The sequence below is a fragment of the Geotrypetes seraphini genome, chromosome 1, assembly GCF_902459505.1.
Source record: "Geotrypetes seraphini chromosome 1, aGeoSer1.1, whole genome shotgun sequence".
Classification (NCBI taxonomy): domain Eukaryota; kingdom Metazoa; phylum Chordata; class Amphibia; order Gymnophiona; family Dermophiidae; genus Geotrypetes; species Geotrypetes seraphini.
This window is the reverse complement of record NC_047084.1, coordinates 117,045,854-117,067,658: the sequence shown is the minus strand read 5'-3', so window position 1 is coordinate 117,067,658 and position 21,805 is coordinate 117,045,854. Positions and strand designations below refer to the sequence as shown.

The 21,805-nt window shown below is 43.5% G+C and overlaps 1 protein-coding gene across 1 annotated transcript in view; it reads right to left on the bottom strand.

The window, feature by feature from the left end:
* Positions 1-3,948: 3,948 nt before the first annotated feature.
* LOC117352670 (B-cell differentiation antigen CD72-like) overlaps positions 3,949-21,805 on the bottom strand; it is a 49,900-nt gene continuing 32,043 nt past the window's right edge. Inside the window, exons 7-10 of the transcript XR_004537755.1 lie at positions 20,129-20,274; positions 13,784-13,882; positions 6,988-7,086; positions 3,949-4,298 (exon numbers count right to left, since the gene is read on the bottom strand). The gene's annotated coding sequence lies outside the window, so the exon portion shown is untranslated. The remainder of the gene's footprint in view (positions 4,299-6,987; positions 7,087-13,783; positions 13,883-20,128; positions 20,275-21,805) is intronic.

Below are 21,805 nucleotides of genomic sequence, written 5' to 3'. Positions count from 1 at the left end.
AGCATTTGGAGGGGGCAATGCGCCCTCAACTTCCCCAAAATTCTTCCCTCCCCCTCTTGCCACAGCATTTGGGGAGGGGGCCGATGTTCCCTCAACTGCCCCAATTCTTCCCTCCCCCTCTCTTCCCTGTCCTGTACCTTTAGCCTCTGTTAGATATGATTGGAGGTTAGACATGGGTGAGTGGGAATGCGACAGGCTGAATTTTGAATCTAGAGGCGGCCGAGCATTAACCCGGATGGCGTTCAACAAGAATCATTTGGAGGGTGGCATTTAGTCGGGGCATCTGATCCCAGTGTAGGTCCTGGGACAATTCATCACAGCTATTTCAGCACGGCTGTGATTAAATGACCCGCGATCAAACAGCCGCCATGAATCAAGTCGCCATGAAATTTTCCGCCCCTGAGTTTGAGCGGGTGCCCTCTTGTGGCCGAGGGTCCCTTGAGAAAGAAAATATCATCTTCCACTTCGACACGTCCCGTGAGGTACTTAAATGCCCCCATAAAAACTCGTAGAATCAGAACTCCAAATCAGGAGGGATGGTTTGATTCAGAGCTACTACTGTTAAAGAAAGACCTTAGAAAATTAGAAAGAATTTGGATTAAATTTTGGACCCAGGAGCACAGAGTAGCATGGAGACTCAAACTAAAAAACTACAAAAACCTCACCTCGGAAAAACGAAAAAATTTCTATGCCCACAAAATTGGAAATGTCACAATCAACAGTAGCAACCTCTTTAAACTGGTCAACGACCTCTACAACCTAGAGACACTCACTGAAAACCGTGATGATGAATCTTCATTAACCGCTAACACCCTAGCAGAGTTCTTCAACTCTAAAATACAGAAACTAAGATCATCATTAACTCCCCCCCCTCAACCCCCACGGGGACTTCCCAATCCTCCCAGATACAGACAGGACTACACGAGACCCAGGGTCCAGAACGGACCTAAGCTGGAATCAATTCACAGCCATCGACTGGCACACCTTCAACAAATACTTTAACAAATACACCAACTCCTTCTGCAGACTGGATACCTGCTCCCCACACATCATGAAAACTGCTCCGATCCACTTCAAAGCAAATATGCCTTCTATCCACAGGGAGCTTTCCAGCAGAACAGGGCCACATTTCGATAACCCCAATCATAAAAAACACGAAAGAATCACCCAATTCACCGTCTAATCACAGACCAATAGCAAGTATCCCACTATTCACCAAAATAACTGAAGGGGTAGTAAATACCGAGCTAACCACATATCTGGAAAAATTCAACATCCTAAATGACAATCAATCAGGTTTCCGCTCCGACCACAGTACCGAAACCATCATAGCCTCTCTACTAGACAACTTACACACACTCTTTAGCCAGGGCTCCAGCGCATTGATCGTGCAACTCGACCTGAGCAGTGCTTTTGACTTAGTCGACCACAACATTCTCTTAGACTGCCTTGCATTCATCGGCATCTCCGGCCAGGTCCTTAACTGGTTCCAGGGATTCCTAAGAAACAGATCACACCGAGTATTTAAGAATGACTCCTTTTCATACAGCTGGGACAACTCCTGTGGGGTTCCGCAGGGCTCCCCCCTGTCCCCTACCCTGTTTAATGTCTACCTCGCCTCCCTGGGTAGCCTCAAGCTCAAATTCTTCATATACACTGATGACATCACAATAGTCATCCCGCTATCCAGTTTCACTCCAGTATTCCTCACCTCCCTTTCAAATACACTCAATCAGACAGAACTTTGGATGCAATCCTACAGACTAAAACTAAACCCCGACAAAACAAAATTTTTCCTAGCTAGCCTCAAAGACAAAATCATAGACACCACAATTCAAGTAAAAGGATCGACCTTTCCCCTCGAACAAACCCTAAAAATACTAGGAGTCACACTAGACAAACACCTAACCCTGGAGAAGCACACCGACATTACAGTTAGGAAAAGCATCTCGGCGCTCTGGAAACTACGCACCATAAAAAAATATTTTGACGACACATCATTCCGCCTCCTAGTGCAATCCTCCATTCTCAGCATACTGGACTACTGTAATATCATTTACCTGAGCTCCACGAAGAAAACTATCAGAAGACTCAGAATGATCCAGAACACCACTGTCCGCCTCATATTCGGCCTGAAAAAATGGGAACATGTTACCCCTTTCTACCACAAACTTCATTGGCTACCACTGGAATCCAGAGTCCTATTTAAATTCGCCTGTTTTTGCTACAAAACAGTATTCGGCCTAGCCCCAAACTACATCAACCCACACTTCATCCTGAATCACAGAAACAAGAACTCCCTGCAGAATCCAGCTATTTGCTTTCCTCTCCCTAAAACTCTGCCACTCCAATAAATTATTCGGCAAAACCATCGCCTTCCAGGCCGCCAAGCTAAACCCATGGATAGCCCAATCGATCCTCGAGGCTCCAACCTACCTCAGCTTTAGAAAACTACTCAAAACACACCTCTTCCAACGCCACGACACTTAAGTGCCCCCTCCCCAAAGAACCCCGCCCCACCCCCCTTTTTTATCTCGCCCCACCCCACCCCCCGATCCATTCTATCCTTCTCCCCAATTCTATCTACTTCGTTGCCCGCATCCCTATTTAATTGAACACTTAACTCTACGTAAAACTGTTTAATTAATACTTAACTGCATGTAACTATGTTTAAATAATGTGTACCACATGTAACTATACAAGTAACTATGTTTAATTAATGTAAATCTGTTCAGTTAATACTTAACTGCATGTTACCATGTCTAATTAATGTGAACCGCCTAGAACTCACTGGGTATAGGCGGTATACAAGAATAAAGTTATTATTATTATTATTAAATGTTTTGATCATGTCTCCCCTCTCCCTACATTCCTCGAGAGTGTAGAGCTGCAATTTGTTCAGTCTCTCTTCGTACGAGAGACCCTTGAGCCCCGAGATCATCCTGGTGGCCGTCCGCTGAACCGATTGCTCTTTGAGTTCAATTAATACAGAATGCAGATGCAAGATTTCTCTTGGGCAGGCCAAGATGTGAAAGAATTTCTCCTATGTTGAGATAATACAAAACATTTCTTATCTGAAGAACAAGATATTGCCTTCAAAAGCTAATCAATAAATATATGAAGTTAGTCCAATAAAATGATTCCATCTTATTTGCATTTCTTTATTTCGTTATAAGAACATAAGAATAACCTTACTGGGTCAGACCAATGGTCCATCAAGCCCAGTGGCTCATTCTCACGGCGGCCAATCCAGGTCTCTAGCTAAATTTCTGTGCATCACATTATCTCTGTATTTTTTCATAGTATAATCTTGTTAACCGCATTGAACTAAAGGTTTTGCGATCTAGAAATTTGCTATTATGTTATGTTATATCACTAATACAAGGGTGCACAACTTTGGCCCTCGCCAGGCCAGGTTTTCAGAATTTCCCCAATGAATATGCATGAGATCAATATGCATACAATGGAAGCAGTGCAGGCAAATAGGAACTCATGCAAATTCATGGGGGAAATCCTGAAAATCCGACTGGATTCAGCCCTCGAGTGCCGGAGTTGTGCACCCCTGCACTATTATCTGGTAAAAACCGAAGGATTAGCAACATTCCATGCTACCGATCCAGGGCAAGCAGTGGCTTCCCCATGTCTTTCTCAATAACAGACTACGGACTTTTCCTCCAGAAACTTGTCCAAATCTTTCTTAAAACCAGCTACACTAGCCGCTCTTACCACAACCTCTGGCAACTATTCCCTGAGTGAAAAAAATTCCTCCTATTGGTTTTAAGAGTATTTCCCTGTAACTTCATCCAGTGTCCCCTAGTCTTTGTAATTTTTGACAGAGTGAAAAATCGATCCACTTGTACCCGTTCTACTCCACTCAGGATTTTGTAAACTTCAATCCTATCACCCCTCAGCCGTCTCTTTTCCAAGCTGAAGAGCCCTAACCTTTTAAGTCTTTCTTCATATGAGAGGCGTTCCATCCCCTTTACCATCTTGGATAGGCAACATATAAATACCTAATAAAAGAAAAATACCTATTAATGCCCATTTGTCAAGCTCTTTTTGCATCATTTTTATTGTTGAATTCAATCTTTCCCGTTCCTCCACAGTATTGTTTAATTCCTGCTCTGACGTCATTAACAGATCTTCCAGTTTTTGCTGAGTTTGGTTCAGACTGTTTCTGGATTCCATTAATTTGAATTCTGTCTTGCGGAGCTTGTTCTCCCCGACTCTGACGTTGTCAGAGAAATTGCTCTTCAGGATTTCATAATCTTGAGACATTTGCCGGGAAACCTGCATAACTGAAATTCAAATGACACCCGTTAGAACAATCCTTTCCAAGTCTATTCCAAACTCAATAATGACAATTTTCATACTGTTTTATTACACTGTTGTGTGTTTCAGGCATTATTAAACAGCTAGCTAACCCCTCCCCCTTCTACAAAATCACAGAGTTCCTATGAGCGCTGGAGCAGCGCAGAGCATTCAGCACACCGGTCTGTGCTAAAAACCACTTCCGCAATTTTGTAAAAAGGGGGGGGGGGATAAACTTGCCAAACATCCAAATAAGTGAACAAGTAGTTTACTGCATGTATTTGAAACAAGAGGCTGAAGAAATATAGTTGGATTTCCGAATTACTACAACGATGGATGTTGAAGACACTGCAAGGAGGATGTTGAGATTTGGGTAAAAGTAGCGTGCATGTTCTAGAGGGGTGTGGAAGGAGAGAGAGAGAAGGGGAGGGAGGTAGGGAGAGAGAGAGAGAGTTAGAGAGGGAGGGAAAGAGGGGGAGAGAGAGAAAGGGGGAGGGAGAGAGAGAAAGGGGGGAGGGAGGGAGAGGGAAAGAGAGAGAGGTAGGGGAAGAGAGAGAGATAGAGAGGGAGGAGAGAGATAGAGATAGAGAGGGAGGGAGAGAGGGGAGAGAGAAAGAGGGGGGAGAGAAAGAGGGGGGAGAGAGAGAGAGAGAGAGAGAGAGAGAGAGAGAGAGATCGAGGGGGAGTGAGAGAGAAAGAGGGGGAGGGGGAGAGGGAGAGAGAGAGAGAGGTTGTGGACTGCTTGTTTCCTAAGCTCAAAATAAAGATTTCTGCATTAGAGCAAACTTTTTTCAGACAGAAACTCAACTGAGGATAATGCTCTTCTATGTGATACACTGCATATGTGACCCTTACGAGGGGGTGTTGAAAAGTTGTGTTCAACCAAACAACTTCCTAAATTCTGAGTGTTATTTTGCCACTATAGCTTATTTCCTTAAGTGCCAATTTGCAGAAACGAAATTCTGATTTGACATTGTTTTCAGATCATTGATTGAACCATAACCATGTCATTCTCTTCTTGGTTGGGCTGAGAACTTTTCCTATTTGGGAATTTTTCCAATCATGTTGGTCTCAGTTTCTCTCTTCTGCTTTCCTGTCTGGGTTCTCCTAACTCTTTCCAGTGCCATCTGTTCATTTGTCCTTTCTCCTCTCTTCTTGCATTCCCTCATTAAATCTGTCTATGAAGTATTGATCTTTCTCTCTTATCTCTTATCTCCCTTTATTTTCTGCATTCCTAACTACTCAGTTATATCCCAGCAGGATACTGGGTCTTATGGACCCTTTATCTGACCCAGTTCTTAATTTTTAAAGCAATGTGGGAGAATAACGTTATGTACTCACTACTGAATTATAATCCTGAATTTTTATAATCTCTATATATACATAATCCTCCACTGCCCTAAGTATATTAGAAAGATATTTGTCCACTGGGACAGATAGGGAAAATGCTTGAAGTACTTGTATGTATATAACTATAAAAAGGCAGTATACACGTCCCAGTTCCTATCCTCCTTACATAAGAAAATAAGCATGTTGGTACTGGAATAGATTGATGGTCCATCAAGCCCAGTATTCTCTTTCCAACAGTGGCCAATCCAGGTCACAAGTACCTGGCAAGATCCCAAAAGAGTAAAACAGATTTGATGCTGCTTATCCTAGGAATAAGAAATGGATTTTCCCAATTGCATCATAATAATGGCTTATGGACTTTTCTTGTAGAAACTTGTTCAAACTTTTTTTTTTTTTTTTTTTAACCCTGCTAAGCTAACTGCTTTTACCACATGTTCTGGTAATGAATTCCAGAGTTCAATTACACACTGAATGAAGAAATATTTTGTCCAATTTGTTTTAAATTTACTTCTTAGCAGCTTCATTGCATACCCCATTTGCAAAAGAATCTTTTGAAACTAGGAGCCTGGGCATCTAAATATATGAAAATTTAATATAGACAAGTGAAATGGATCACATAGGGAAAAAAATAATCCCAATTACAGACGCACAATGCTGTGCTCTGGGCTTAAGAGTCATTCAGAGTCTGGGCTTAAAAGTCATTGTGGAAATAATGGGACGGAAAACAGAACTGATACCATTAGGCCTCTTTATAGGTCACCATTGTCACCCCATTTCAAAAAGGATCTAGGAAGCAACAAACATGATAAACGAGGTGGAAAATGTTCCTTAGGAAGAGAAACTAATCAAGTTTGGGGTCTTCAGGCTAAAGAAAAGACTGAGAAGGGAATAGGATAGAACTTTATAAAATCATGAGTGGGGTGGAAGGGTAAATAGGGGACAATTGTTTCACCTCTCGAACAACAAAAAACAGGAGAGGGTAAAGCAGACATTGCAAATTGGAATTAGAACTATCAATCAGCAAATCACTTGCCCCAAAATATTTAGATGATACAAAATCTTTATAATTATTCCCAAAGTGAATTATAATCAGTGCAATATAAAAGAGGAGAAAACTTCCCTGTGATTAATATTTCTTCGCACGGGCAGGCATTATTAACCTGTAGAGTCTCTTTCCAGAGGATGGAATCAAAGTTTGATCAAGTTCTTGGAGGAAAAGTCCATTGTGTTCAAATATTGCTATCAGCTAATTAATGCCTGTTTATTTTCCTATTTAACATAAGGACAGAATGATAGTGTATACAAAAAGGGAGTTTTGGTACTCACGTTTTATTTCCAGCGCTATGGTCGCCCCCAGTAAACTGATGCAGGCCACCAGCAGAATGAGTATAATGTGCGGTGCCCAGGTTCTGAGGACTGAGAACCCTGGAAAGCAGAAGCGAAGCTCAGTTAGTTACGAGAGTCAATCGCACCTTATTAATTTTTCCAACCTACTGACTTTCTGGGGACAAAATAGCGTTTTGAAGCAGGACAGCAATTTTGGAAGTACTCTTCTATTATCTGTGGCATTATTGCCAGAAAAAGATTGGATATTAAAATGTTCTTCAAAAATAAAGATAAGGAGTTTCTAGGTTTGAAAATTCAAGTTTTCCCAGATGTTAGTAAAGAAACTCAAAACCGCAGATGACAATTTCTTTTATTGAAACCAGGAGTCACTCACTTGGGTGGTATTTTTTTTCCTACGCTTCCCATGTAAATGTATTGTAAGGTATCGAGATAATAAATATGTCTTTTTTGAACCGGCCCAACTTACAACCTTCCTGACGCTGAAACGTCTGGAAAAGGAAGGAACATCGGATTAGTTAATTAGAGTTAAGCTCCTCAAACTGGTCATAGATACCTTGTTTTGGCTTATGCATCTATTCACAGAGGAAAGATAGGGGAGGGTCATTAGGGTGGGCAGACTGGATGGGCCGTGGCCCTTATCTGCCGTCTATTTCTATGTTTAATGTTCACTCATAAAATTCTTGGATCGAAATGTGGACTTGAGATTGTTTGAAGTAAAATTTATTTTGTATATTCTTCTCCTTTTAATGTTATGTTAACAAACAATCTTTCTGTACAAAATGTTCGATTTTGATACATGTAAAATTGATAAATAAATAAAGAAAAAAAAATTAGCGTTTTGAAAAGTATCATCCCTACACCATTCTGCTTTGCCTTTTAGAAGGGCAATATATCCAGTTTAATCAATACATAAAGATGTAAATAAAATGAGGACCTTTCCGAAACGTAGACATTTCAGGTTGCAGGTGGAAATTCTGAGATTAATCTTTTTTCAGCATTGATGTGCATTCTCCTTTTGAAATGTGGAATGTGCTTTTTTTGTGTGTTTGTTGTTTGGCCTGTCCTAATCCTATAAAGACCACAACTCCTTTAAACATGCACATTTTCAGTTGTAGGTATTCTGCCCCCGGAAGCTTTATACTAGTTTTAGTATAGTTCTTTCTAATAGGTGATTTTAACATACCGGATGTTGATTGAGGTATCCTTATTGCAGGGTCTTCTAGAAGTAGGGAGGTCCTACAAGAACCGTTCCAGCAGTTGGTAAGGGAACCTACACGGGATGGGGGTGCTTACAAAAGGGGAAAGTGTTTCTGATATTACAGTGGGTGATCATCTAGCATCCAGTGATCACTGCATTGTACGGTTTAATATTAAGATGGGTATAGAGAGAGCTCATTCAAAAGCAAAGGTTCTAGACTTTAAAAAAACTAACTTTGTTCAGAATGGGGGATTACGTCAAGGAATTGTTGTCTGGGTGGGAATGTCTAGAAGGAGTGGAAATGCAGTGGGCAAAACTGAAAGGAGCGATTGTAAGGGCGACAAACCTTTTTCTGAGGCAAGTAAGTAAAAGTAAGAGGAAAAGAAGGCCCCTTTGCTTCTCAAAAGTAGTAGCTGAGAAGGTAAGGAATAAGAGGTTAGCTTTCTTAAACTACAAAAGATTGCAGAAAGAGGAAGACAGGCAGAAATATCTGGAAAAGCTAAGAGAGGCTGGTTGTGTAGTCAGGAAAGCAAAGATGCAAATGGAAGAAAAAAATAGCTGACATGGTAAAACGGGGAGATAAGACTTTTTTAGATATATTAGTGATAGGAAGAATTGCAAAAGTGTCATTGTGAGACTCAAAGGTGAAAGGGAGGAATATGTAGAAGCTGATAAAGAAAAGACTGAATTATTTAACATATATTTCTATTCTGTGTTCACAGGTGAAGTGCCAGGAGCGGGACCGCAGAAGACAAACGTGAATAGGGATGGAGGAGTAATAGACCCTGATTGATTTTCAGAGGGTTGTGTTCATGAGGAGTTAGCTAAAATAAAGGTAGACAAAGCTATGGGGCCGGATGGTGTACATCCTAAAGTGCTGAAGGAACTTAGGGAAGTTCTGGTAGCTCCACTGACTGACCTTTTCACTGAGTTTCTAGAGTCAGGAGTCGTACCGGAGGACTGGAGAAGGGCAGATGTAGTCCCTCTCCACAAAAGCAGAAGTAAGGAATTACAGGCCAGCAAGTCTGACTTCTGTGGTAAGCAAATTAATGGAAACGCTTTTAAAACAGAGAATGGACATGTTTGTGAAATCCTGTGGATTAGAGGACCAGAGGCAACATGGATTCACTAGAGGTAGGTCTTGTCAGACAAATTTGGTCAATTTCTTTGACTGGGAGACCAGAGAATTGGATAGAGGTTGTACGCAAGATGTGGTGTATTTAGTTTTTAGCAAAGCCTTTGACAGTGTTCCACACAGACGTCTAATAAATAAACTGAGTGCCCTCGGGATGGGTCCCAAAGTGACGGGATGGGTCAAGAACTGGTTGAGTGGAAGACGACAGAGGGTAGTGATCAATGGAAATCACTCTGAGGAGTGGGATGTTATCATGGTGTACCTCACAGTTCTGTTCTTGGGCTTGTTCTTTTTAACATTTTTATAAATGATATTGCTGAAGGGTTGTCAGGTAAGATTTCCCTTTTTGTGGATGATACCCAAATCTGCAATAGAGTAGACATGCCGGATGATGTGAATAACGTGAAAAAAGACTTAGCGAAGCTTGAATAATGGTCTGAAATTTGGCAGCTACAATTTAATGCTAAGAAATGCAAGGTCATGCATTTGGGCTGCAAAAACCCGAGGGAATGGTACAGATTAGGGGTGAAGAACTTATGTGCACGATAGAAAAGCGGGACTTGGGTGTGATTGCATGTGATGATCTTAAAGTGGCCAAACAGGTTGAAAAGGTGACGGTGAAAGTTAGGATGCCAGGTTGCATTGGGAAAGGCATGGCCAGTAGGAAAAAGGAGGTATTGATGCCCCTGTATAAGACTCTGGTGAGACCTCATTTAGAATATTGTGTACAATTCTGGAGGCTGCACCTTAAAAAAGTTATAAAAAGGATGGAGTCGGTCCAGAGGAAGGCTACTAAAATGGTATGTGGTCTTTATCATAAGACGTATGGGGACAGACTTAAAGATCTCAATCTGTATACTTTGGAGGAAAGGCGGGAGAGGAGAGATATGATAGAGACGTTTAAATACCTACATAATGTACATGCAAATGAGTCAAGTCTCTTTAATTTGAAAAGAAACTCTGCAATGAGAGGGCATAGGATGAAGTTAAGAGACGATAGGCTCAGGAGTAATCTAAGGACCAGACAACCTACACCCCAGGGTGCTCAGAGAGTTGAGGGAAGTCCTGGCGGAATCATTATCTGTGCTCTTCAATCTCTCCCTAAGTACGGGAAGAGACCCCTTGGACTGGAAAACAGCTAACGTTATTCCACTCCACAAAAAGGGCTGCAGGACAGAGACGGCGAATTACAGACCGGTGAGTCTCACATCCATAGTATGCAAACTCATGGAAACACTGATCAAACAGAAACTTGATACAATCCTGGATGAGGAAGATCTACGTGATCCCCATCAACATGGATTTACCAAGGGCAGGTCCTGCCAATCAAATCTGATTAGCTTCTTTGACTGGGTAACAAGACAACTAGATGCCGGGGAGTCCCTGGACGTAGTGTATTTGGACTTCAGCAAAGCTTTTGATAGTGTCCCACACCACAGGTTATTGAACAAGCTGAAATTGCTGGGATTAGGGGAAACACTAGCTGCATGGGTTAAGGATTGGCTGAGCGGTAGACTTCAGAGGGTGATGGTAAATGGTACCCCATCCAAAACATCGGATGTGACCAGTGGAGTGCCACAAGGCTCGGTCTTGGGTCCAATCCTATTCAACATATTCATAAGTGATATGACCCAAGGGCTCAGAGGAAAAATATCATTGTTCGCCGATGACGCCAAACTGTGCAACATAGTAGGTAAAAGCACTATGCCTGACAGTATGACGCAGGACCTACTACTATTGGAACAATGGTCATCGACTTGGCAGCTCAACTTCAATGCTAAAAAATGCAAAGTGATGCACCTGGGTAAAAGAAATCTGTGCAGGACTTACACGTAAAATGGTGAGACCTTAGTTAGGACCACGGAAGAACGGGATTTAGGAGTAATCATTAGTGATGACATGAAAACTGCCAATCAAGTGGAAAAGGCTTCCTCCAAGGCAAGGCAAATGATGGGTTGTATCCGTAGAGGTTTTATCAGCAGGATGCCAGAGGTCATAATGCCACTGTACAGGTCCATGGTGAGACCTCATTTGGAATATTGTGTTCAATTCTGGAGACCACATTACCGGAAAGATGTGCTGAGAATTGAGTCAGTTCAGCGGATATCCACCAGGATGGTCTCAGGGTTCAAGGATCTTCCATATGAAGTAAGGCTGAATAAATTGCAGCTGTACTCACTTGAAAAACGAAGAGAGAGAGGGGACATGATTGAGATATTTAAATATATCACGGGTCGTATCGAGGTGGAAGAGGATATCTTCCGTCTTATGGGACCTTCGTCCACCAGAGGGCATCCGCTGAAAATCAGGGGAGGGAAATTTCATGGTGACTCCAGAAAGTATTTCTTCACCGAGAGGGTGGTCGATCATTGGAATGAACTCCCACGGCAGGTGATTGAGGCCAACAGCGTGGCAGATTTCAAAAATAAATGGGATATTCATGTGGGATCTCTAATGATGTAAAGGCAGGGAGGGGGCGGTGAGCAAAATCAAGGAGAAGGGTCACTAGAGTGGGCAGACTTGATGGGCTTTGGCCCTTTTCTGCCGTCATTTTTCTATGTTTCTAAGGAAATGGTTTTTTACAGAAAGGGTGGTAGATGCATGGAACAGTCTCCCAGAAGAGGTGGTGGAAACAGAGACTGTGTCTGAATTTAAAAGGGCCTGGGATAGGCAGGTGGGATCTCTCAGAGAGAGGAAGAGATAATGTTTACTGCGGATGGCCATTTGGCCTTTATCTGCCATCATGTTTCTGTGTTACTGTAATTCTCATTTCATAGAACTGAAATGCTGCAATCATTTCCTGCTTTAGTACGTGAGCAAAGCATTGTGTGAAATGTAGTCTCGTGCAAACTGCAGCCACTCCTGCTTATCTGTATAAGCTTTGTTTCTAGTGGTCTTTCTCCTGCAAGACTTCCTCCCTTTCTCTCAACTGAGCTTCAATCCTTTGTCTCACTGCTACAGCCTTTGCCCTGATGGGTCAGCTAAGGCAGTGGTTCCCAACCCTGTCCTGGAGGAACACCAGGCCAATTGGGTTTTCAGGCTAGCCCTAATGAATATGCATGAAGCAAATTTGCATGCCTATCACTTCCATCATATGCAAATCTCTCTCATGCATATTCATTAGGGCTAGCCTGAAAACCCGATTGGCCTGGTGTTCCTCCAGGACAGGGTTGGGAATCACTGAGCTAAGGTATACCCTCTCCCCGCTACCTGTTGATTAGCTTTGTCCTTATTGGTCTTTTCTCTTCTCTCTCTGCAGACCCTTTGTTTCCAAGACAGTCACATTCCAATCTCCAGTTAAAACACCTGTGGCTCTTTTCTCTCCAGAGCACTGGTCTTTATCAGTCCAAAAACTTCACAAACAAATAAGATTTCACTAACTTCCTAAAATGCAAACAAGAGGTCGAGCTGGCTATTAACTGACGAAAGAGAGCGTCCCAACTTGCAGCTTGAAATGACAGTAGTCAAAGAAGATGTCTCGTATATAAAAAAAACCTTTTACAGATGGGCAAGCAGATAGAGGAGAAGTATGCAGCAAGCATCTTGAATTGGCAAATATACAATGCTCCACAAGATAACTGGGTGCAAGGCCATGTGACACCTTATGAAATATACATCCAAATTTAAAGGTCATTGTAGCCTCAACAGGAAGCCGGTGTAACCTTCGGTAATAAGGTGTCACATGGTCTGTCTTCTTCAAATTAAAGATTAAATATAGTTTTGCATATAGTGTTTTGTATATAGCGGCACTAGAAAAGGTTCAAAGAAGAGCGACCAAGATGGTAAAGGGGATAGAACTCCTCTCGTATGAGGAAAGACTAAAACGGTTAGGGCTCTTCAGCTTGGAAAAGAGACGGCTGAGGGGAGATGAGATTGAAGTCTACAAAATCCTGAGTGGAGTAGAACGGGTACAAGTGGATCGATTTTTCACTCCGTCAAAAATGACAAAGACTAGGGGACACTCGATGAAGTTACAGGGAAATCATTTTAAAACCAATAGGAGGAAACTTTTTTTCACTCAGAGAATAGTTAAGCTCTAGAACACATTGCTAGAGGTTGTGGTAAGAACGGATAGCATAGCTGGTTTTAAGAAAGGTTTGGACAAGTTCCTGGAGGAAAAGTCCATAGTCTGTTATTGAGAAAGACATGGAGGAAGCCACTGCTTGCCCTGGATCGGTAGCATGGAATGTTGCTACTCTTTGGGTTTTGGCCACGTACTAGGGACCTGGATTGGCCACCGTGAGAACGGGCTACTGGGCTTGATGGACCATTGGCCTGACCCAGTAAGGCCAGTCTTATGTTTTTATGTTCTTAATATTTTCAGTCTATGTAGAATGTGCAAATTATCTAGCCAAGAGTCATTCTTGGCCAGTTAAATAATTCTGAATGTCGGGTGGATGCTCCTTATCACATATCATTATGGGATGAATGAAGAACCTTACTTTCTTTCCTAGTTCCAGCCGTTAATTCAGATTTCTGTGGTCCCCGTACATTTTCATACGTAATCTCTCCATCATCCTCCTCATCCGCCTGTTCAGAGCCTGGAGACAGAAGAGCAGTGTTAGCAGGAAATACCTTTGGAATGGCTAGCATGTCTTCATCTGTTGAAGGGGAAAGGAGAGGGAAACCCTTTACCTGCCTGCTGAGGCGCAGGGCTTTTGGGTTCCTTAGCATAGGACACGAATTGCAGATCAACGTAAGTCACATCAGCCATTTCCAGCATGTACTGCTTCTAAACACAACCTCACCTCAATGAAGAAAGAGGAACTTGAAGCAGTTTTATCAAACAAAAGGAAGTCTGCCGTCATTTATCAATTTTAGGGGTGTTTTTTTTTTTTTTGCAAAAGTCCCAGACAGCAGATGCATTTAGTGAAACAGAAATGAAGACACGTGTCCGGCAAGTCTGATGATTTCAGACTGCTTTGTGTTTTCTGTGTGAAAGAGGGGGGTGTTCCATCCCAACAAAACCACTGATCAGCCCCCGATTAAGCTCTCTAGATTAAACAGAGATCAGATGAATGTGAGCAGACCAGAGGGTTTTAAGTCAGGACAGGGATAATTGCGGCCTGAAAAGACATCATTTTCCAAAGAGCAGAGAAAACGCAGAAAAAGGCATTCCTGCTCTATTTACTACCTTCTTTCATGAAGAGATTCACCCAAAGGGGTTTACAATTCATTGAATAGTAATCAAGTACACTTAAGGGCATCCCCAAAATTGCTGGTCGTATTGTAACAGGGCCAGACAAGGATCTTGCGTGGAAGTAGAGAATGACCCGGGGACAAATTTTTCTCTGTCCCTACAGGAACTCATTTTCCCGCCCTATCCCTGCGAGTTCTTTTCCTGTCCCTGCCCCATTCCTGCAAGCTCTGTCCTTATCTGCACAAGCCTCAAACATTTAAAATCATAAGTGTTTGAGGCTTCTATGGTTAAGGCAGAGCTTACAGGAATGGGGCAGGGACAGAGACAAAACCCGCGGGGACGGGATGGGAAAATTGAGTTCCTTCAGCGATGGGGACAAATTTGTCCCCGTGTTATTCTCTAGCTGAGAGTGGCATCTTGCTACCAAACCAGCCGGTGTGCCTGCTGATCGGCTCTCTCTGCCATGTCCCTTCGCCAACATCTACTCCTCCCGCCACGTGTCTACCTTAAATGTCTTATAAAAGCACAGTGCTGCCCTGCCGCCGGCCCCAGCATCTTCTCTCCACTGCGGCCAACCCTAGCGGAAACAGGAAGTTATCAGAGAGGGCAGGCCACAGTGGAAAGAAAGACATCGGGGCCGGCGGCAGGGTGGTACTGTGCTTTTACAAGACATTTAAGGCAGACATGCAGCAGGAGAAGGTGAAAGAGTAGAAATCAGTTAAGGGACGCGGCATAGAAAGCCGACCAGTGGGCATGCTGGCCGGTAGCAAGGTGCCTCTTTCACCAGAGTGCTCTAGAAATAAGGCTCCACCTGAGACATTTCAGAGTCAGGGGAGGAGTAGAAGGTAGGGAGGGAATGGGGGAAAGGAGAGATGATGGACTCAAATGAGGGAAGGAGGGAGAGCTGTGAGGAATGGAGTAAGGGAGGGAGGGAAAGATATCAGATATGTGAGGGACATGGAGAGATGGACTTGGGGGTAGAAGGACAGAGAGAGATGGTAGAGAGGGGCAATGACAGATGAATTTGGAAGAGGGAGAAAGAGAGGGAGATATGGACATGGGGAAGGCAGAAGGGGTCAGGGAGAAGGAGAGATGGTGGGGGGAGGGAGAAATGGATGTAGGTGGGGCAAAACGGGGAGAGGGAGAGATGGATGACTCCGGGAGAGCAGAGGAGGGAGAGGAGATATGGACAGGGAAAGGCAGAGGGATATGGACTGGGGGCTGGAAGGGGGAGGGGAGAGAGATGTCAAGACTTGGGAGGAGGGAGTGGAAGGGCAGGAAAGAGAGATGTTGGACTTGTTGAAGGGAGAGAGAAAGAAAGAAAGAGAGGAAAGAAATGCCGGGTTACAAGGGATGGAGTAAGTGTCAAGGAGGGGAGATTCTAGAAATGGTGGATCCATGAGGGAGAGGTGTCAAGGAGATGAGTGAGCAGAATAACGAATATACGAGGGTAGAAATGTGGTAATGGGAAGCAGATAAAAGAGAATAGGGGGATGAGAAATGTGAAAGCTAGGGGATGAGAGAAAGAGAGTGAAAGTTGATTAGATAAAAAGTTAAAAGGAATAAAGCAATGTTCTCTCTAAGCAGCCTGGCTGCACACCTTTTGCCCATCACACCAGCCTGTGGCTTTGTGAAGAAAGAAGTGCGGCTGGAAAGAAGAAGGAGGAGGCCTACTTGGATGTCTTTGAGGCAGCCAGAACACAGGTACCCCTTGGGCGGGGGCATGAACTTGGGACACAGAAGGGAGGGGGGAAGAGAGATGCGTTTTCGCTTGCATCTGCTACAAACAAGTCTGGGGCCTGGCACCTTCCCACCTGCAAACTCACTTCACCCTACACAACCCCACACGTACAACCGGAAACAAAAACATCTTTGCATACCCAAAAATCACAGGCTGCAAATACAAATCCTTCCTGGACAGAACCTTCATGTTCCAAGCAAACAGACAGCAATCCTGGCTGGGAAACCACATAAATAAAGCCAGACAGACCTACAACACATTCCGAAAATCAATTAAAACCGCTCTATTTGACAAATTCCTTGTTTAATCACATGACCTCGCTCAGGTATTCTTTCCCCTTTCTACCCCATCTTTCTTCTCTCATATATTCACGCTTATCCAATTTACTATGTAACATCGTCTTGCATTTTGTAATTCGCTGATTGTCCAGCCTTCTTTCTATGCGAACCGCCTAGAAGTCAGTTTGACTATGGCGGTATAGAAAAATAAAGTTATTATTATTAGTTATTATTAAAGAGCTCAGTTTCTATTTAAATCCTGGACTTTAGGATTTAAATAGCAACAATTATTACGACATGTTTTCTGTGTAGGGTTTGTTGTTTTGTTGGGTTTTTTTTTTTTGTAAATCTTTATTAGTTTTCAATTATTAACAGTGCAATACAGTGAATTTCAACAGAAACGAATCAAACAAAAGCACTTTCAATATACAAATGTTTTCTGTATAGGTTTAACAAAGGAAATAAGGAGATGCCTTTTTATTGGATTAATTCCTGCATTTTACGATGACTTCAGTTAGTCCAATAAAAAAGGCATCACCTTATTTACTTTGGGTTTTGTTTTCTTTCTTTATATGACCTTGGGAAGTGGACTAACACGGCCATCACACCATTTCACTCTAACGGTCTGGAATGAATGAGAGTGGGGCTCTGAAAGTCACCCCATCCCCGCCCAGAGCCCAATCAATCCTGCAGGTGACATTAAGAGTAGGAACGGAGTTGACGCTCTGAAGGGAATGGATAACGCGAGAAAGGATCGACAAAAATTCCTGGGCTGGTGCCTGGCAGTTAAGCGGTTTATCAAATCCAAATAAAACTTGGAAATGTAGGCCCCGCTATACAAGACTGACGAATGGAATGGATTGCATTGAAGGCATTGGAACAATTAGCAGGTAAACACCACGGATGGTATGATTCTACCAACGATTTATGGGTTCAATTGGATTTGATCTTACAAGTCTCTAGTAAAGAAATCTATGTTGGCTTAAAATGAAATCAATACGACTATACCAGAAAGACGATTTAGGGTCTAAGAGTGGGCGGGGGGTGGAGGGATAGTGCGGGAGGGGGGAAGGGGGAGGGATATGGAGGAGTATTATCGTATGTTATAATTTGTTGGTTCAAATAGCCCAAGAAGGGCTTAGAACTTGTTAATCATTTGATATTTTGTATTTTAATGAAAATTTTCAATAAAAATATATTTTAAACAAAAGTTGGAAACGTTAGAAATGATACTGAAATGCCACCGAGCTGAATGCAATAGGAGACCCCCTTAGCCTCTGCTGTAACCTCCCCCCCCGTCTTCCTTCCAGTCTTGCCTTTTCTTATCAACCTGTTCTATCACTTACATTGTACTCAACCACTTTATTTTGCCCCCCCCCCCCCTCACCAAGAGAGAAATGGAGCCACGGAGAACCTTACCAATTTGATATGTAACCACTTGTAATCTCTGTCTAACTAATGTGAACCGCCTAGAACTCTTCGGGATATGGCGGTATACAAAAATAAAGTTATTATACAAAAATAAAGTTATTATTACCAGGCTCTAGTCTAGCCACAGTTGAGGGACTCCAGCTGGCTAAGCTAATACCAGTAAAAGCAAAAAAAAAACCAACAACCTCCAAAACCCATTAAAGTGTCAAACCAAAGGCTGATTTCCTTTCCTCTTCCTCTTTTCTAACGGTGCAAAAGCAAAGTCGCTGCCTCCTCCAGCACATCAGTCTCTCACTGGTTGCCCCTCAGTCCACGGGGGATGGAGGAGAAGGGAAGAGCTGAGCAGCCAGAGAACGACAGTAAAATGCAATTAAGTCTTCTAGGGTCAGGGGTGCTGTGGGCTCCTCTCTGCCAGTTCAGGCATTCTCACATCTGCAAACCTGTGCAGGGATCAAGGAATTCCTCTCGTATGAGGAAAGACTGAAACGGTCAGGGCTCTTCAGCTTGGCAAAGAGACGGCTGAGGGGAGATAGGATTGAAGTCTACAAAATCCTGAGTGGAGTAGAACGGGTACAAGTGGATCGATTTTTCACTCTGTCAAAAATTACAAAGACTAGGGGACACTCGATGAAGTTTCAGGGAAATCCTTTTAAAACCAATAGGAGGAAATTTTTTTTTTATTCAGAGAATAGTTAAGTTCTGGAACGCATTGCCAGAGGATATGGTAAGAGCAGTTAATGTAGCTGGTTTTAAAAAAGGTTTGGACAAGTTCCTGGAGGAAAAGTCCATAGTCTGTTATTGAGAAAGACATGGGGGAAGCCACTGCTTGCCCTGGATCGGTAGCATGGAATGTTGCTACTGTTCCACCTGGAATGTTGCTCTCATTGGGGTTCCGGAATCTTGCTATTCTTTGAGATGTTGGAATGTTGCTACTCCTTGGGTTTTGGCCAGGTTCTAGGGACCTGGATTGGCCACCATGAGAATGGGCTACTAGGCTTGATGAATCATTGGTCTGACTTGGTAAGGCTATTCTTATGTTCTTATGTGTGCCAAGTATAGGACAATCAATCCATTGTAACATCACTGATGAGGTTGGCTCTGTGGAATGAGGCATTATGACATCACAATCTCAGCTCTGGAATGTTGCTCTCATTGGGGTTCCAGAATCTTGCTATTCTTTGAGATTCTGTATGGCATGTTGCTACTCCTTGGGTTTTGACCAGGTACCAGTGACCTGGATTGGCCACCGTGAAAATGGGCTACTGGGCTTGATGGACCATTGGTCGGACCCAGTATGGCTGCTCTTATGTTCTTAAGTCTGCCAGGGTCAAGTAAGGCCAACTGCTCTTTCCCTCCCGCAGGAGCTTACTGGGTTCTCCTGCAGCAGAACGCGAGGTGGATAAGCCAACAATTTGTTTTTTTATCTATCCTCACTATTGCTGATAATTCAGGGAAATTTATTTGCGACGGCTTAGCTTTCCCAGCCCTCTCATATCCACCACCAGTGGCATAGTAAGGGGGGGGCTATCCACCCCGGTGGCCCTCTTGGTGAAGGCGCAGGCACCCGTGCTCCTCTGAGTCCCCCCTCTCCCCCACTGTTACACATGCACACCGCTTCCCTTCCCCCGTGCCTCTGTAACGTTCCTAGCACGAGCAGCATCCTCCAACCAGCTCTTCCTCTGATGTCACTTCCTGAACCTGCACCTAGGAAGTGACCTGAGTGGAAGAGCCAATGCTGGCGCAACAGCAGCTTGGGGGTTGCTGCTCACGTCAGGAATGTTACAGAGGTATAGGGGAACGGAAGCGGCATGTGGGAATGGGCAAGGAGCAGGCAGAGGGCGGTCGGGGACAGGCACCACCGCCTCTGGCGCCTCTCACCTTCGCTACGCCACTGTCCACCACCTATGAAAGACTGATCAGAGGCGGATTAGTGCAGTGGTTCCCAACCCTATCCCTGGAGGATCACCAGGCCAGTTGGGTTTTTGGGATCGCCCTAATGAATATGCATGAGAGAGACTTGCATATAATGGAGGCATGCACATCTGCTCCATGCATATTCATTAGGGCGATCCCAAAAACCCGACTGGCCTGGTGGTCCTCCAGGTCAGGATTGGGAACCACTGGATTAGTGCAACATAGTGGCCCAGGGCATCTGTTTACAAATGGAGACATGTGGCTTTGGTTCACTGTGACTTACCCGACTCTGATCTGTTCACCAGCTGGCAGTCATGATGCCTCAGCAGAAGAGTTTTGATTCTGTGCAGATTTCCACCCCCGCTCCAAACAATGATATGTGCTAAACCCCGTTGTTCTGGGGTGTTCCACGTGGTTGCCTAAAAGGACCTGTTGACAGCATGCAACGGCAAATTGGTGGTTGTTTCTTATACATTAAAATATTATGCAAATCAGCGACATTTCTTACCAGACCCGGAAGTTTCCTCTCTGCAGGGTGCAACTGGAAGAAAGCTTCTGGGGCCGGCAAGAGATGAAGCTACCTCGAGAGCCGACACGGGAGAACCACAGCGGCGGCGTGTGGGGTGGGGGGAAAGCGAACGAGACGATGGACCACAGGGAGGAGGATAGGGAGAGACACACCGTACTGCACAGGTTGTGGGGTAAGGGGAGCTGGGCCACCGGGTGGCCATGCCACAGGGCCACAGATTGTGCGGTGCAGTGATTCAAGCTCCAGCCTCAGCACTCTGAGGTTGAGGGTTCAAACCCCCGCTGCTCCTTGTGACCCTGGGCAAGTCACAATCCCCCATTGCCCCAGGCACTTTAGATGGATTGTGAGCCCCCCAGGACAGACAGGGAAAATGCTTGGGTACCTGAATAAATTCATGTAAGCTGTTCTCAGCTCCTCGCAGTACAGAAAAATAAATAAATAGATTCTGTCCAAGCATTAAGTTCATTTCCTTTGTTTTAAGTTCTGCATTAACCCTTTCAGGACCAAGGGACATATTTGTCCCCTAACTTTAAAATCCTATCAATTTTGATTGGGATAGTCTACAGTTCTAAATTTGATATGTACGGATTCCATAGGATACTGCCTTTATGTAAACAAACTGGTTCCGACATTCATTCATTAGCGTCGTTGCCAGATTGACGAGAAGATTCACTTGCCACACTGTCCATAAGCCAGAAGTGTGATTTTTTTTAAAAAAAAATAATGATATTTCACAAAAAAAATCATTTTTTTTGGCATCTGCAAGCCCTTTTTACCATAAAAATGTCGTCAAAACCACAAAAATTGGCCTACGATCCTTATGGTCCTGAAAGGGTTAAAACTTATCTATTTCAAGATGCCTTCGACAAATCTTAATTTATCAGTTACCCTAAGAAACCTACTTTTTTCAGTATGCATCACTTTTTCCATGCACCCTTATCCTTCATGTTTTTTTCCCATCCCTCTATCTCATTTTCCTCTAACAATTATGTAACTTTTCTACTCCTCCCAACTTACCCTCACTATCTAGTTTGTCTGTAAGTGTCATATATGTTTACCCTAATTATTCATACACACCCCCACTATTTCTTTCAAATCTATATTAAAATTTTTATTGTTAACCGGTCAGATATTTGTTTTATGATCGGGATATTAAAAACTAATAAACTTGGAAACTTGGAACAGTGCCGAAAGGGTTAAACTCCTGATATAATTGCCCAGAACTTTGGATAGTTCAGAACAGAAACGTAGACAATAAATCAATGTCCTCTGGGAGAGTCAGTCACAGGAAGAAGGGGAGATGGTGTTACTCTCTATTCACCTTCCAATCCGACCCCAGAGAAGCAACGCGAAAGATCATTTCCAGACTATGGAATCAAATCCCTTCCGCCTCCCCCTGTCCTTTCAGTACAACCACATTAATTTTGGAGG